Below are 13,922 nucleotides of genomic sequence, written 5' to 3'. Positions count from 1 at the left end.
AGATCCTCTGGGACCGTCAAATTACGGGTTCAGGTCCGTTTACCCAAAATATTGAGCGAAGTCAACTTAAATTTAATTTTAAATGCAAATTTAGCATTTTTATCAAATTATTACATAAAAGCATTCCGGATATACGCCTGGACCGTACACACAAATCGAGGTGAGATAAAAGGAGGCTTTTAAGGCCTCGGAATACCGAATTGACTTTTAAATCAAGTGATGACCTTTTGGGTCATCACACAAGTTGTTGCAACTTTAGAAGGTCCTCTCTGCTTCTCTGCGTTCTCTCCCTATTTAATTATTCTAGCTAGTAGAAGTAGGTAAATATTTACTCGCATCGGGTGTTTACACCAAATATGATTAAATTAATCATAGAAGACAAATTAAGTTTTATTAGAAGTCATATTTTAATTAGTTAAAAAATTTAAGAAGTATGTATGTTACAATAACATAACGTTAGAACTTACTAGAATACCTCAGGGTTGCTATTTATTTTAGTTCTTGCACATCTTCTTCTAATATTGGTCCCCCCCCCCAGTCTCATATTTTCCTACAGATCCTCTGGGACCGTCAAATTATGGGTTCAGGTCCGTTTACCCAAAATATTGACCGAAGTCAACTTAAATTTAATTTTAAATGCAAAATTAGCATTTTTATCAAATTATTACATAAAAGCATTCCGGATATACGCCTGGACCGTACACACAAATCGAGGTGAGATAAAAGGAAGCTTTTAAGGCCTCGGAATACCGAATTGACTTTTAAATCAAGTGATGACCTTTTGGGTCATCACACAAGTTGTTGCAACTTTAGAAGGTCCTCTCTGCTTCTCTGCGTTCTCTCCCTATTTAATTATTCTAGCTAGTAGAAGTAGGTAAATATTTACTCGCATCGGGTGTTTACACCAAATATGATTAAATTAATCATAGAAGACAAATTAAGTTTTATTAGAAGTCATATTTTAATTAGTTAAAAAATTTAAAAAGTATGTATGTTACAATAACATAACGTTAGAACTTACTAGAATACCTCAGGGTTGCTATTTATTTTAGTTCTTGCACATCTTCTTCTAATATTGGTCCCCCCCCCCAACCCATATTGTGGCTTAATTCCCAAGTTTTGTATCATTCTTCCTTCATTCACTCTTCTGCCACGATTTCAACCATGATAACTGTAATAGACTAGGATTTACTTCAAAGAATAATAAAAATGAAGAAGACAACAATAAGGAACACAAGTTTTTATTATTCAACTATCAATAGAATTGAATTACAATAATAATAATAATAATGAAGAAGACAACAATAAGGAACACAAGTTTTTATTATTCAACTATCAATGAAATTGAATTACAATAATTCCACCATAACTACTGTACAATTGATACCTGTAAGAGAGAGGAAGAAGAAAAAGTTAGATCAAGGAATTGAGAGAGAAAGAGAAGAGAGAAGAGAGGAGTAGGAAGTTGTAACAAAATAATACCGGTAATTGCTTGAGTCCTCAGCTCCTTTGTGTGTATTTATTCTTAAGTACCATTGGACTTCTAATTCTAATTGGGCTTTAACTAAAGAATTAACCTGAGCCCACTTGTTTATCTGGCCCAACCCTTACATTGAGGTGATACAGAGAAGAGGTCACTCTCCTAATTAGTGACCTATGATTCTCCGACATAACACTCCCATCCCCTTCAAGAAAGACCCTGTCCTCAAGGTTGTAGTTGAGCCACAAAATCTGGAAATCGATGCTTGATGTAGCCCCAATCTTACCAATAAGCTTCCTTTTCACTTAGATTAGCCCACTGAACCAATACTTTTACACCAACACCATTGTTGACTCGCACCATCTTTCTCTGAAGAATGGTTGTTTGTTAAATCAAGACCTTACCCTCCATATCGCAGAGAGGAGGTTGCTGTGCTGGAATGATGGTAGGACCTATTCGATGTTTCAGTTGCGAGACATGAAACACAGGGTGTATTTGCGACCCTGTGGAAGTTGTAATCGGTAAGCTACAGATCCAATTTTTTGTTCAACCTTATATGGACCGCTGTATCTGGCACACAACTTTACATTTCTGCGCACATCTATAGAAGAATGGTGATAGGGTTGTAGCTTTAGGTAAACTTGGTCTCCCACTTCTAGTGTTCTTTCTGACCTCAATCTATCTGCATAGAACTTCATGCGAGCATGTGCTTGAGTCAGATTGTCCTTTAGTGCTTGTAACATATATTGTCGTTGAGCCACACTCACTCATACTGGTGATTGGCCAGTATTAAGAAAGAATCCTGTAGGTAGTCGGGGTGGTGAATAACCATACAGTGCCTAAAATGGGTAGTCTTTAGTGCACTATGATAGTTGGTGTTATACCACCATTCTGCCAAATGAAGCCACTTGGTCCATAGCTTAGGATTATCAAATATCAAATGATAGGTTGTGCTCATGTTCAATTTGGTACTCATAGTCTTGAAAAGGTGTGGCCAGAAATGACTAGTCAATATAGGGTCTCTATCAGATATTATTGTCCTAGGTAGCCCATGTAGTCTATAGACTTCCTTGAGGAATAGATCTGCTACCTCCTGAGCTGAAAATGGATGTTTGATAGCCAGGAAATTACCATACTTAGTGAACCTATCAACTACCACTAACATTTGATTCTTACTCCCAGAATTGGGTAGTCCCACCACAAAATTCATGGATATGTCCTACCATGCCTGGTCTGGATTTGTAAGTGGCTGACGTCAGGGCTGCTTATCGGACGGATCGGGCGGTTATTTACTCTTAACGGTTCAGTTTATCGGTTATCAGCTTTTAAATGTATTAATCCGCTAGCCACCCGATAAGATATCGGGCCGATTGGTATCGGTTTAACTCTTATCGGGCGATTTATCAGTCTAATTCAATCTATATTGCATATGATGCTGCTTTGAGCTCAGAGCAGACTACAGATATTGGAGCAGTGGTTGCAAATTGCACATGATTTAGGTATGTCAGTGCCAAGATAAAGCAAAAGTTGAACAAAAATGAGAACGCAAATAGGGCAACAACAGAGAGCTAGAAAACATGGTCTTCTGTATACATGCTCCTTGCCTTGAGAAGAACCTTGCCCACAGTTGGCTCAGAAAATCTCATGTCATTGTTGGGCTGCGAAGAGCATAGAACAGGATGTGTCAAGATAATCAATGTTGATTGGAGAAGTCAAACCAACGTATGTCGCAAATTATAAACTAATGTTAGAACCTACAGTACTCCATCTTTCGTCAGAAACTCATCGATAGCTATCGCATTCTGTGCACATGTCATAGGAGATATATAGTAGCTCCATTTCATCCATGGCTCCAGGTCATCTGCTCCAACACATAAGCACGCATTCAAAAACTATTGAACTCGCAAAATTGGACATGCAAATGAAATTGTCAATTTTGTAGATCTATCTGCACCTATAGTCCAAGACTATAAAGAGCAATCTTTATCAGAACTGTGAAGTCTTACAAATTCCCAAGAGCAAAAGAGAAAACTGACCTTTTGCAACAATGAAGTGGAAGAAGGGATTTTTATTATTTAATTTAATATATATATATGGATAAATTAAATAATATATATATATATATATATATATATATATATATATATATATATATATATATATATATATATATATATATATATATATATATGTTGTCGCTATTGTGTTAAAACAGAAATTAGGAAGAAAAAAAAAACTATTAGAAGAAACTGGAAAAACAGTAAACTATAAGAAATATTCCGAGTCCACAATTTCCTTGTGCGTCCTTAAGGAATTTTAACCCCCTCACAAGTTGCCAAGGTAATGGATTAAATCCTCCCAGGATGAAACGGAATAAACTTTCCTGCAACAGTGGCAATACAAACTGCAGGATACCAACGAACTCAAAGAACGGAGCAAAATCTACGAATTTGAAAGAGAAACTGCGAAGTAGAATGCAGGATTTTCAGAAGGAAGTTCTATTATTTTCAGTGTGTGAAAAAGAAGCCATGCCTCGAAATTTATAGGCAATTGTCGGAAGAGGTGTGATATCTGTTCATAATGTGAACAGATATTTGAAAGGAAGAGGTGTCCGTTCATAATGTGTACAAAAGGAAAAACCAGTTCAGTGTTTTGGATTTCAGTTAATTCCTTAATGAACTGACTGTTATTTAATTAATTCTTAAATAATTAATTAAATAAACTTTGTCAAAAAAATTAATCGCATCGATCGATCATTTGACAAATCCGAATCCGAATCCGAAGCCGAGCCGAGCGACGACGACGGCGCGAGGCTTCATTCTCTTCAACTCCTTTTAAGAGTTCAAAGAAGTGATCCTATATTTATACACACAAGTGTAGTTGTCCCTCACCAATAAGGGACAAAGTTCATTTGACAAAGCTCACTTGATTCAGATTTTCTAAATTTTTCATTTCCCTCCATTTTGTTTCCCACCATTTCCCAATTGACACTTCTAGTCTTTAAAGTCCAACAATCACCCACATGAATGGGAATGACTGTAACAAGAATGAACATAGATGAAAGTTGTGTGATTTGTAAGTAAGAATTAATTGCATCTGGATAAGTAGGTTTCCCTTTGAACTTTTCATAGTAAGCATATGTCGGATATACTCGGTCAATCGGTAGATTTGATATCTTTGAACCGTCGGACTTTAGTGTATACCTAGACAACCATATGTCACACAACCAACCCTTAACCGCCTTTTGGTTCTCATTGTTGTGTTCGTTTCAGCCATGAGCACCGCCTGGTTTTATAAGTGCGTAGAGAATTGGCCTTACAGAATTCCCATTGAAGCGGCTTTCACTTCATACTTACATAGATGATTCCTAAACGTGTAATCCTTTAGATTGACACTATTTGATAAATACCACATCAAACTTAGGTAATCATTAAAGAACGTGTAAAGTTCTATCCTTGTTACTAAACATTGTCTTCATCACGAGAAGGGACCAAAGATTTTACTTTGACAATGTTGAACCGGTCAATCACAACTTTGTTTGAGCTCCTTGAACCTAGATCTTGGAATATCCAAAATTCTAGGTAGAGTTACCGCCATGATGACTTGTCCTCGGCCATAGTCTCACTCCCTTAGATGATTTCTCAACTCCCTTTCCAGTTAGGCCTTTTGTAAGCGGATCCTCCACATTATCCTTTGATCTTACATAATCAATAGTGATAATTCTACTAGAGAGTAGTTGTCTAACAGTATTATGTCTTCGTCGTATATGACAAGACTTTCTGTTATACATAACGCTCCCTGCCCGTCTTATTGTAGCCTTACTATCGCAATGTGTGCATATATGAGCCAAAGGTTTTGGCCAGAACGGAATGTCTTCTAAGAAATTTCGAATCCATTCATCTCGCCGGCCTTATCCAAAGCTATAAACTCTGATTCCATTGTAGAGCGAGCGATGCACGTCTGTTTGGAAGACTTCCAAGATACTATTCCTCCGCCAATAGTAAAAACATATCCACTTGCGGACTTTGTTTCTGTTAAGCCGGTTATCCAATGTGCATCACTATATCCTTCGATAACCGCAGGATATCTATTGTAGTGCAAAGCATAATCTTGGGTATATTCCAAATATCCTAGAACTCATTTCATTGCCAACTAGTGATGTTTGTTGGGATTACTTGTGAATCGACTAAGTTTACTTATTGCACAAGCTATATCAGGACGTGTACAGTTCATGATATACATTAAGCTTCCCAACACACGAGCATAATCCAATTGAGACGTGCTTTCACCTTTATTCTTTACAAGATGATGGTTTAAGTCAATTGGAGTTCTTGCACTTCTAAATTCCAAGTGTTTGAATTTTTCAAGTACCATTTTCACGTAATGTGATTGAGACAAAGCCAGACCCTGAGGAGTCCTCTAATAAGACATATGCTAATAAGAGCATACGCTTAGTAGCTGCCATATCAAACTTACTAGTAAGCATACGCTTAGTAGCTTGAATGTCGGCAATGTCTTTGCTCATTATTAGCATATCATCAACATATAAGCAAACAATGACTATATGATTTGGAACGTTCTTAATGTAAACACATTTATCGCAATCATTAATCTTAAAACCATTTGACAACATTGTTTGGTCAAATTTCGCATGTCATTGCTTGGGTGCTTGTTTTAGTCCATAAAGGGACTTAACAAGTCGACACACCTTCTTTTATTTTCCCGGAACCACAAACCCTTCAGGTTGGTTCATGTAAATTTCTTCCTCTAGATCACCATTAAAGAAGGTTGTTTTTACATCCATTTGATGGATTTGAAGACCATACAAGGCGGCTAACGCTATTAGCATCCGAATGGATGTAATTCTTGTTACCGGCGAGTATGTGTCAAAATAGTCAAGACCTTCTCGCTGTCTAAATCCTTCGACAACAAGTCTTGCCTTGTATTTGTCAATAGTACTATCGTCTTTCATTTTCTTCTTGAAAATCCATTTAGAACCCAAAGTTTTGTTACCTGGAAGAAGATCAACCAATTCCCAGGTGTGGTTGCTCAATATGGATTCTATTTCACTATTGATAGCCTCTTTTCAATATTGTGCTTCTGAGGAAGACATTTCTTCCTTGAAGGTTCGAGGCTCATCTTTTAGCAGGAAAGTTAGAAAGTCTGGACCGAATGAAGTAGATGTTCTTTGACGTTTACTTCTTCTCGGATTTTCCTCATTAGGCATACCATCTGGTGTTTCCTCCCGAGGTCGTTTTGACTTTTGGTATGACAATTCACTTTCCTTTTTATATGGATAAATAGTTTCAAAGAATTCAGCATTATCTGATTCTATTATCGTATTAACGTAGATCTCAAGATTTTCTGATTTATGAACCAGAAAACGATATGCCTTGCTATTGGTTACATATCCAATAAATACACAATCAACCATTTTTGGACCTATCTTAACCCTTTTAGGTTTAGGAACTTGTACCTTAGCTAAACACCCCCACACTTTGAAGTATTTCAAGCTGGGCTTCCTTCCTTTCCATTTTTCATAAGGAATGGACTGTGTTTTACTACGAGGTATACGATTGATTATTCGGTTAGTTGTAAGTATAGCTTCCCCCCACAAGTTCTGTGGTAAACCAGAACTTATCAACAACGCATTCATCATCTCTTTCAACGTTCGATTCTTTCTCTCCGCAATTCCATTAGATTGTGGAGAGTAAGGGGCAATTGTTTGGTGAATAATGTCATTTTCCAAACATATTTTTTCAAAAGGAGATTCATATTCGCCACCCCTATTAATTCTTATCATTTTGATCTTTTTGTTTAGTTGTATTTCAACTTCACTCTTGTATTGCTTGAAAGCATCAATTGCTTCATCTTTACTATTAAGTAAATAAACATAGCAATATCTCGTACTATCGCCAATAAAAGTAATAAAATACTTTTTCCCACCGCAAGATGGTGTTGACTTCATGTCGCAAATATCTGTGTGAATTAAGTCTAAAGGACTTGAATTCCTTTCAACGGACTTATAAGGATGCTTAGCATACTTTGATTCCACACATATTTGACTTTTGGAATTAATGCAATCAAATTTTGGCAATACTTCCAAATTTATCATTTTTCGCAATGTTTTGAAGTTGATGTGACCGAGGCGTGCATGCCATAAAGTTTTTGACTCAAGTAAGTAAGAAGAAACATTAACTTTATTAATAGGAACTGCTATTACATTTAGCTTAAAAAGGCCCTCATTCAGGTAACATTTTCCTACATACACATCATTCTTACTTAGTACAATACTATTAGAAACAAATATACATTTGAATCCATTCTTGACAAGAAGTGAGGTAGATACAAGATTCTTGCGAATTTCTGGAACATGGAGAACTTGGTTTAGAGTCACAATTTTTCCCGACGTCATCTTCAACGCAATCTTGCCAACTCCTTCAATTTTGGATATAGACGAATTTCCCATGAAAATTATCTCGTCGGGTCCTGTGGGGGCATAAGAAGAAAATAACTCCTTGTTAGCACAAACATGGCGGGTGGCTCCAGAATCAATCTATCATTCTTTAGGATTTTCTACCAAGTTGCATTCAGACAACATGGCACACAAGTCCTCCATTTCTTCAACATTTCAACCATGTTAGCTTGATTCTTCTTATTCTTCTTCTTTTGTACATCAGTCTTTGGTGCACGACAGTCCACGGCCTTATGCCCAGACTTTCCACAGTTGTGGCAATTACCCTTGAACTTTTTCTTGCTTGGGTAATTCTTTGGTCCAGAAGCCTTCTTTCTCTTCTTATTTTGTGGTGCCTCCTCAATAATGTTAGCCCTTATTAGTGTCGAGTTGTCACGTGACTTCTTTTCAGCATTTTTGTTGTCTTCTTCTATCCTCAAACGAACAATCAAATCTTCAAGTGTCATTTCCTTACACTTGTGTTTTAGATAGTTCTTAAAATCCTTCCACAACGGAGGTAACTTTTTAATGAAAGCGGCGACTTGAAAAGCCTCATTTATGACCATACCTTCAATAATAAATTCATAATTAATAATAAGATAAATCTTATTAGTAAAATTATTGATTTGGGTCATACCTTCAGCAAGGAGGTCATGCACAATGACTTGTAATTCTTGGACTTGAGTTATGACCGACCTAGTGTCAACCATCTTGAAATCCAAAAACCTTGCAGCCACGAACTTTTTAAATCCGGCATCCTCAGTCTTGTACTTCTTCTCAAGCGCATTCCATAACGCTTTTGAAGTTTCCATGACACTATAGACATTGTACAAGTTATCTTCCAAACAATTCAAAATGTAGTTTTTGCACAAGAAATCATAATGTTTCCATGCTTCAGTTACAATAAATCGTTCGTCATCCGGAGTGCCTTCAGCCACGACCGGAGGATCCTCCTTTGATGAATCGCTACAAACTTAACGTAGTAAGATAGAAGAGCATCTTCATTTGCCAACGTTTGAAGTCAATACCGGAAAATTTTCCGGGTTTTTCTGCTGGTGCCATAACATGAGCAGGAGTTGAATGGCTTGACGAGGCAGCAACACTCGTAACAGTAGCACCCGTTCCATTAGCATTAGTTTGGTCCTCATTTGCCATTTTTTTGTAAAGTTGGCAACAAACATAACTTTTCAAAATCAGTGAAGTTTTTATATCTTCAAACTGAATACCAACCAAATATTCAAACATAAAAGGTGAAGTTTATTATATTCTTCAAACCGTATTCAAATTTAATACCCCGGTAAAGTTTTTATGTTCTTTAAGCCGGAGTAAAAATATATCGGAGTAGAAAGCACCAAGGCTTTAGTCTCCAAACCAGTATACAAAATATATATCAAAATTCAATATAGATTTCAACACAGAAATGTTAATATTAAAATTCCTTAAGCTTGTTGTCGCTACTGTGTTAAAACAGAAATTAGGAAAAAAAATTGTTAGAAGAAACTGGAAAAACAGTAAACTATAAGAAATATTCCGAGTCCACAATTTCCTTGTGCGTTCTTAAGGAATTTTAACCCCCTCACAAATTGCCAAGGTAATGGATTAAATCCTCCCAGGATGAAATGGAATAAACCTTCCTGCAACAGTGGCAATACAAACTGCAGGATACCAACGAACTCAAAGAACAGAGCAAAATCTACGAATTTGAAAGAGAAACTGCGAAGTAGAATGCAGGATTTTCAGAAGGAAGTTCTATTATTTTCAGTGTGTGAAAAAGAAGCCATGCCTCGGAATTTATAGGCAATTGTCGGAAGAGGTGTGATATCTGTTCATAATGTGAACAGATATTTGAAAGGAAGAGGTGTCCGTTCATAATGTGTACAAAAGGGAAAACCAGTTCAGCGTTTTGGATTTCAGTTAATTCCGTTAATGAACTGACTATCACTTAATTAATTCTTAAATAATTAATTAAATAATTTTTGTCAAAAAAATTAATCTCATCGATCGATCATTTGACAAATCTGAATCCGAAGCCGAGCCGAGCGACGACGACGGCGCGAGGCTTCATTCTCTTCAACTCCTTTTAAAAGCTCTAAGAAGTGATCCTATATTTATACACACAAGTGTAGTTGTCCCTCACCAATGAGGGACAAAGTATTTGACAAAGCCCACTTGATTCAAATTTTTCAAATTTTTCATTTCCCTCCATTTTGTTTCCCACTATTTCCCAATTAACACTTCTAGTCTTTAAAGCTCAATGGCTTAAAGTCCAACAATATATATATATATATTCTTAACGGGTTAACAGATTATCTGTTAAGAAAATTGAATAATCCGCCCCCAAACTGATAAGCCGTTAAAAAAAATTTCAATCCATTCCTCACCCGTCAAACCGTTAAACCGTTAAACCGTTAAACCGCTACCAATAAGCCATTAAGCCACTTTTGCGATTCGATTTTCGGTTTCGGCTCGATTTTGAACACCTCTAGCTAAAGCAGGCCTGGTGGATGGACATTTTCAGCCTTAACTCTTTGACAAACATCACACTCCTTTACCCATTTACACATTTCTTTTTTCATATTTGGCCAATGAAATAGAAGTTGTAATCTCTTGTAGGTACCCTGCTGACCTGAGTGTCCACAAATGGAAGAATGATGCATAGTGTGTAGGATTCTTTTCCCTTAGATTAGTGCCCTTTCCCACGTAGAGTTTTTGTTTGTACCTGATGACCCCTTAGTGCAAAGTATGGTCAACCTTGCTATTAGGAGCTATGGTCAACTCCCTCAGTAGTTGTAAGGCTAGTGGATCACCTTCATAGCTGTCAATAATATCTTGTAGCTAAGTAGCCTATGTGCTGGATATGGCTAACAGTGTAGAGTCCTCCTATTATCTTCTTGAAAGGGCATCCGCCACCTTATTCTCACTACCCTTCTTGTATTGAACCTCATAGTCAAGTCCCATCAGTTTAGTTAACCCTTTCTGTTGCAATGCTGTAGTTACCTTGTGCTCTAGTAGGTATTTCAAACTTTGATGGTCAGTCTTAACAATAAAGTGCCCCCTTGCAAGTAATGTCTCCATCTATCTACAGCTGATTATACTCTTTTTCATAAGTAGATAACCACATATGCTTGAGTGCTAAGGCTTTGCTGAAAAAGGCTATAGGCCTACCCCTTGCATCAATACAGCACTCATCCCAGTAGCACATGCATCAGTTTCTATCACAAAAGGCTTGGTGATATCAGCTAACCCAAGCACTGGTACTGTTGACATAGCTGTCTTTAACTACAGAAAGGCTAACTCTGCCTCCTCATTCCATTGAAGGCATTCTTCATAAGCAGATTAGTTAATGCTCTGCTTATGATTCCATAGGATTTAACAAACCTCCTATAGTAGCCAGCCAACACTAGGAATCCCCTTAAAGATTTCACAGATCTAGGTACATGCTAGTTTATCATTGCCTCAATTTTAGCAGGGTCAGTGGAAACCCCTTTACCTGGGATAATATGTCCCAAGTACTCCACCTTATCCTGTCCAAAAGCACACTTAGATAGTTTTGCATAAAGTTGTTCCTTCCGTAAGACCTCCAAAACCCTCTTGAGATGTAACACATGAGCCTCTATAGAAGAACTATAGACTAGTATATCATCAAAAAAATACCAACACAAACTTTCTTAAAAAGGGTTTGAACACCTGATTCATAAGGCTTTGAAAAGTAGCAGGGGCATTGGTCAAGCCAAAGGGCATAACTCTAAATTCATAATGCCCTAGATATGCTCTAAATACGCTTTTATAGGTGTGCCCTTCCTTCATTCTTATTTGATGATAACCAGCTCTTAAGTCAATTTTTGAATAAGTGCAAGAGACATTAAGCTCATCTATAAGTTCATCTACCAAGGGAATTGGAAACTTATCCTTAACTGTCATCTTGTTTAGCTCTCTGTAATCAATGCAAAATCTCCAACTTCCATCTTTTTTCTTTACCAATAGTACATGAGAAGAGAATAAAGAGTGGCTAGGTTGTATAGTACCATTGTTAAGCATTTCACTAACTAGCTTTTCTATCTCATTCTTTTGAATGTAATTGTACCTATATGGTATAATACTGATTGGTGCTGCTTCAGGTTTAAGTAGAATGTGATGATCATGAGTCCTTCTTGGTGGCAGGTACTTTGGTTCTGCAAACACTCCTGAGAATTCAGCTACAACTTCTTGAATCTTGTAAGGTATGCTCCTTTGCAATTCTGTAGTTTGCACATTAACTGTGAACAATTGTTCCCACAATACCTGTCCCTTCTTCAGTAGTTGTTTCACCCCAGTAGTTGTCATATTCTGTAGTTTTCCCTCTTTAGAATACCTTTTTAAATTTACCCTTTTTCCTTTCACACTCACTTATAGCCTATATCCAATAAAGTCAAACAAAATTGGATTGTGTTTTCTCATCCAATCTACCCCCAAAACTACATCACATCCTCCAATATCCAATAGCCTCAGTTTGTGTTCAAATTCAATGCCTTGAGTTTCCACTAGAACTGAGGACAAGAGTGATAAATCATCAAGTGTCCTCCATTTGCCACAGCTACCCTCATTGGTACAGCCTCTTGAATTGCACACCCCAATTGCTTGGCAGTGCTGCTAGCTATGAAGCTGTGAGTATTGCCACTATCTGCTAGAATTATCAGCACCTGTTTACCATATACTCTCTTCAGCTTGATAGTTGTAGAAGTAAAAGTTCCTGATAATGCATTGAGGTTGATTGCCTCATCTATGATAGCTTCCTGATTTTCATCAGGACCTATCTCATTCTCTAATTGATCTACTATCTCTAGTTGTTCTTACTCAGTGGTCCCTAACAATGTGTTGAGTTGTTTGATCTTGCAAACATGCCCAGGGGAAGTATCTTTCCCCACATTTATAGCATTCTCCCGTGGCTTGAAGCTACCTTTAAATAGTTTAGTCCCTGAGATTGTTGTATGAGGACCATTCTCCTTCCGTACATAACTAGGAGGTCTACTCAATGTAGTATTAGCATGAGTACTCGACTGAGTAGACTGTCTTCCTCCATACCTCTTGTTCTTCCTACTCATTGACTCCATTAACTTTTTCTCGTGCCTAGCTTTTTCTACTGCATGACTTAATGGGTAAGGATCAAGCATCTTAATACTGTGCCTAATCACTTCCTTAAGCCCTCTCTATAAAAAAATCCCAGAAAGAACTCTTCAGGTATGGTTGGATGTTTAATTAACACTCATGCCTTCAAATCCTCAAACCTCTCCAAATACTCATTAACTAATCCATTTTGCTCCACTCTCTTAAACCTTCCTAACAAGTTAAGGTTACTATTATCAACATCATTGAATCTTTTACAGATTTCTTCCATGAAATCAACCCATATAACAGTACCTCTACTCAGTTGATAAGAGAAATACCAAGCCTCTGCCCTACCATTTAAAGGTAGTACAACACTCTCAAGTTTATGTTGTGGGTCAATTATGTGATTGTAATGAAAATACCTCTCACATTTTTGCAGCCAAGATTTTGGATTTCCCTCTTCGAAGTAAGGGCAGTTGACCTTGGAATTGGAGTTGCTCGAGTGAAATCTCCCAGCGGGATTCTCGTGGTTCTCCATCATTCTTCCCCTACTACCAGATCCTTCTACTGTATGAGCAGCTGTTGGAGTACTTCCCAAGATTCCATCCTTGCTTGCGAGGAATTTATCCATCATAAGATCGAATTTGTGATTCAATTCATCCAGTTTAGAGTCATTCGACTCCAGCTTCGTACTAGTTTCTGCCATGTAATTATGCAGTTGACTTACTAATTTTTTTGTGCTTTCTTCTGTAATTTTTGCTCTGGTTTCCGGTACTTTCATGGTGCTAGGAATTGCTCTGATACAAACTTGTAATAGACTAGGATTTACTTCAAAGAATAATGAAAATGAAGAAGACAACAATGAGGAACACAAGCTTTTATTATTCAACTATCAATGGAATT

The 13,922-nt window shown here is 37.2% G+C and overlaps 1 long non-coding RNA gene across 1 annotated transcript; it reads left to right on the top strand.

Annotated features, from left to right (window-relative positions):
- Window positions 1-1,640: 1,640 nt before the first annotated feature.
- Window positions 1,641-13,903, top strand: LOC104213387 (uncharacterized). The gene is made up of 3 exons (XR_707621.2): window positions 1,641-2,001; window positions 12,096-12,154; window positions 13,459-13,903. It is a non-coding gene; the product is annotated as an uncharacterized lncRNA (long non-coding RNA).
- The last annotated feature ends 19 nt before the right edge of the window (window positions 13,904-13,922 follow it).

Source organism: Nicotiana sylvestris, chromosome 4 (assembly GCF_000393655.2).
Source record: "Nicotiana sylvestris chromosome 4, ASM39365v2, whole genome shotgun sequence".
Taxonomy (NCBI): Eukaryota; Viridiplantae; Streptophyta; class Magnoliopsida; order Solanales; family Solanaceae; genus Nicotiana; species Nicotiana sylvestris.
Note: the sequence above shows the minus strand (reverse complement) of the source record. Positions and strands in the feature narration are given on the sequence as shown.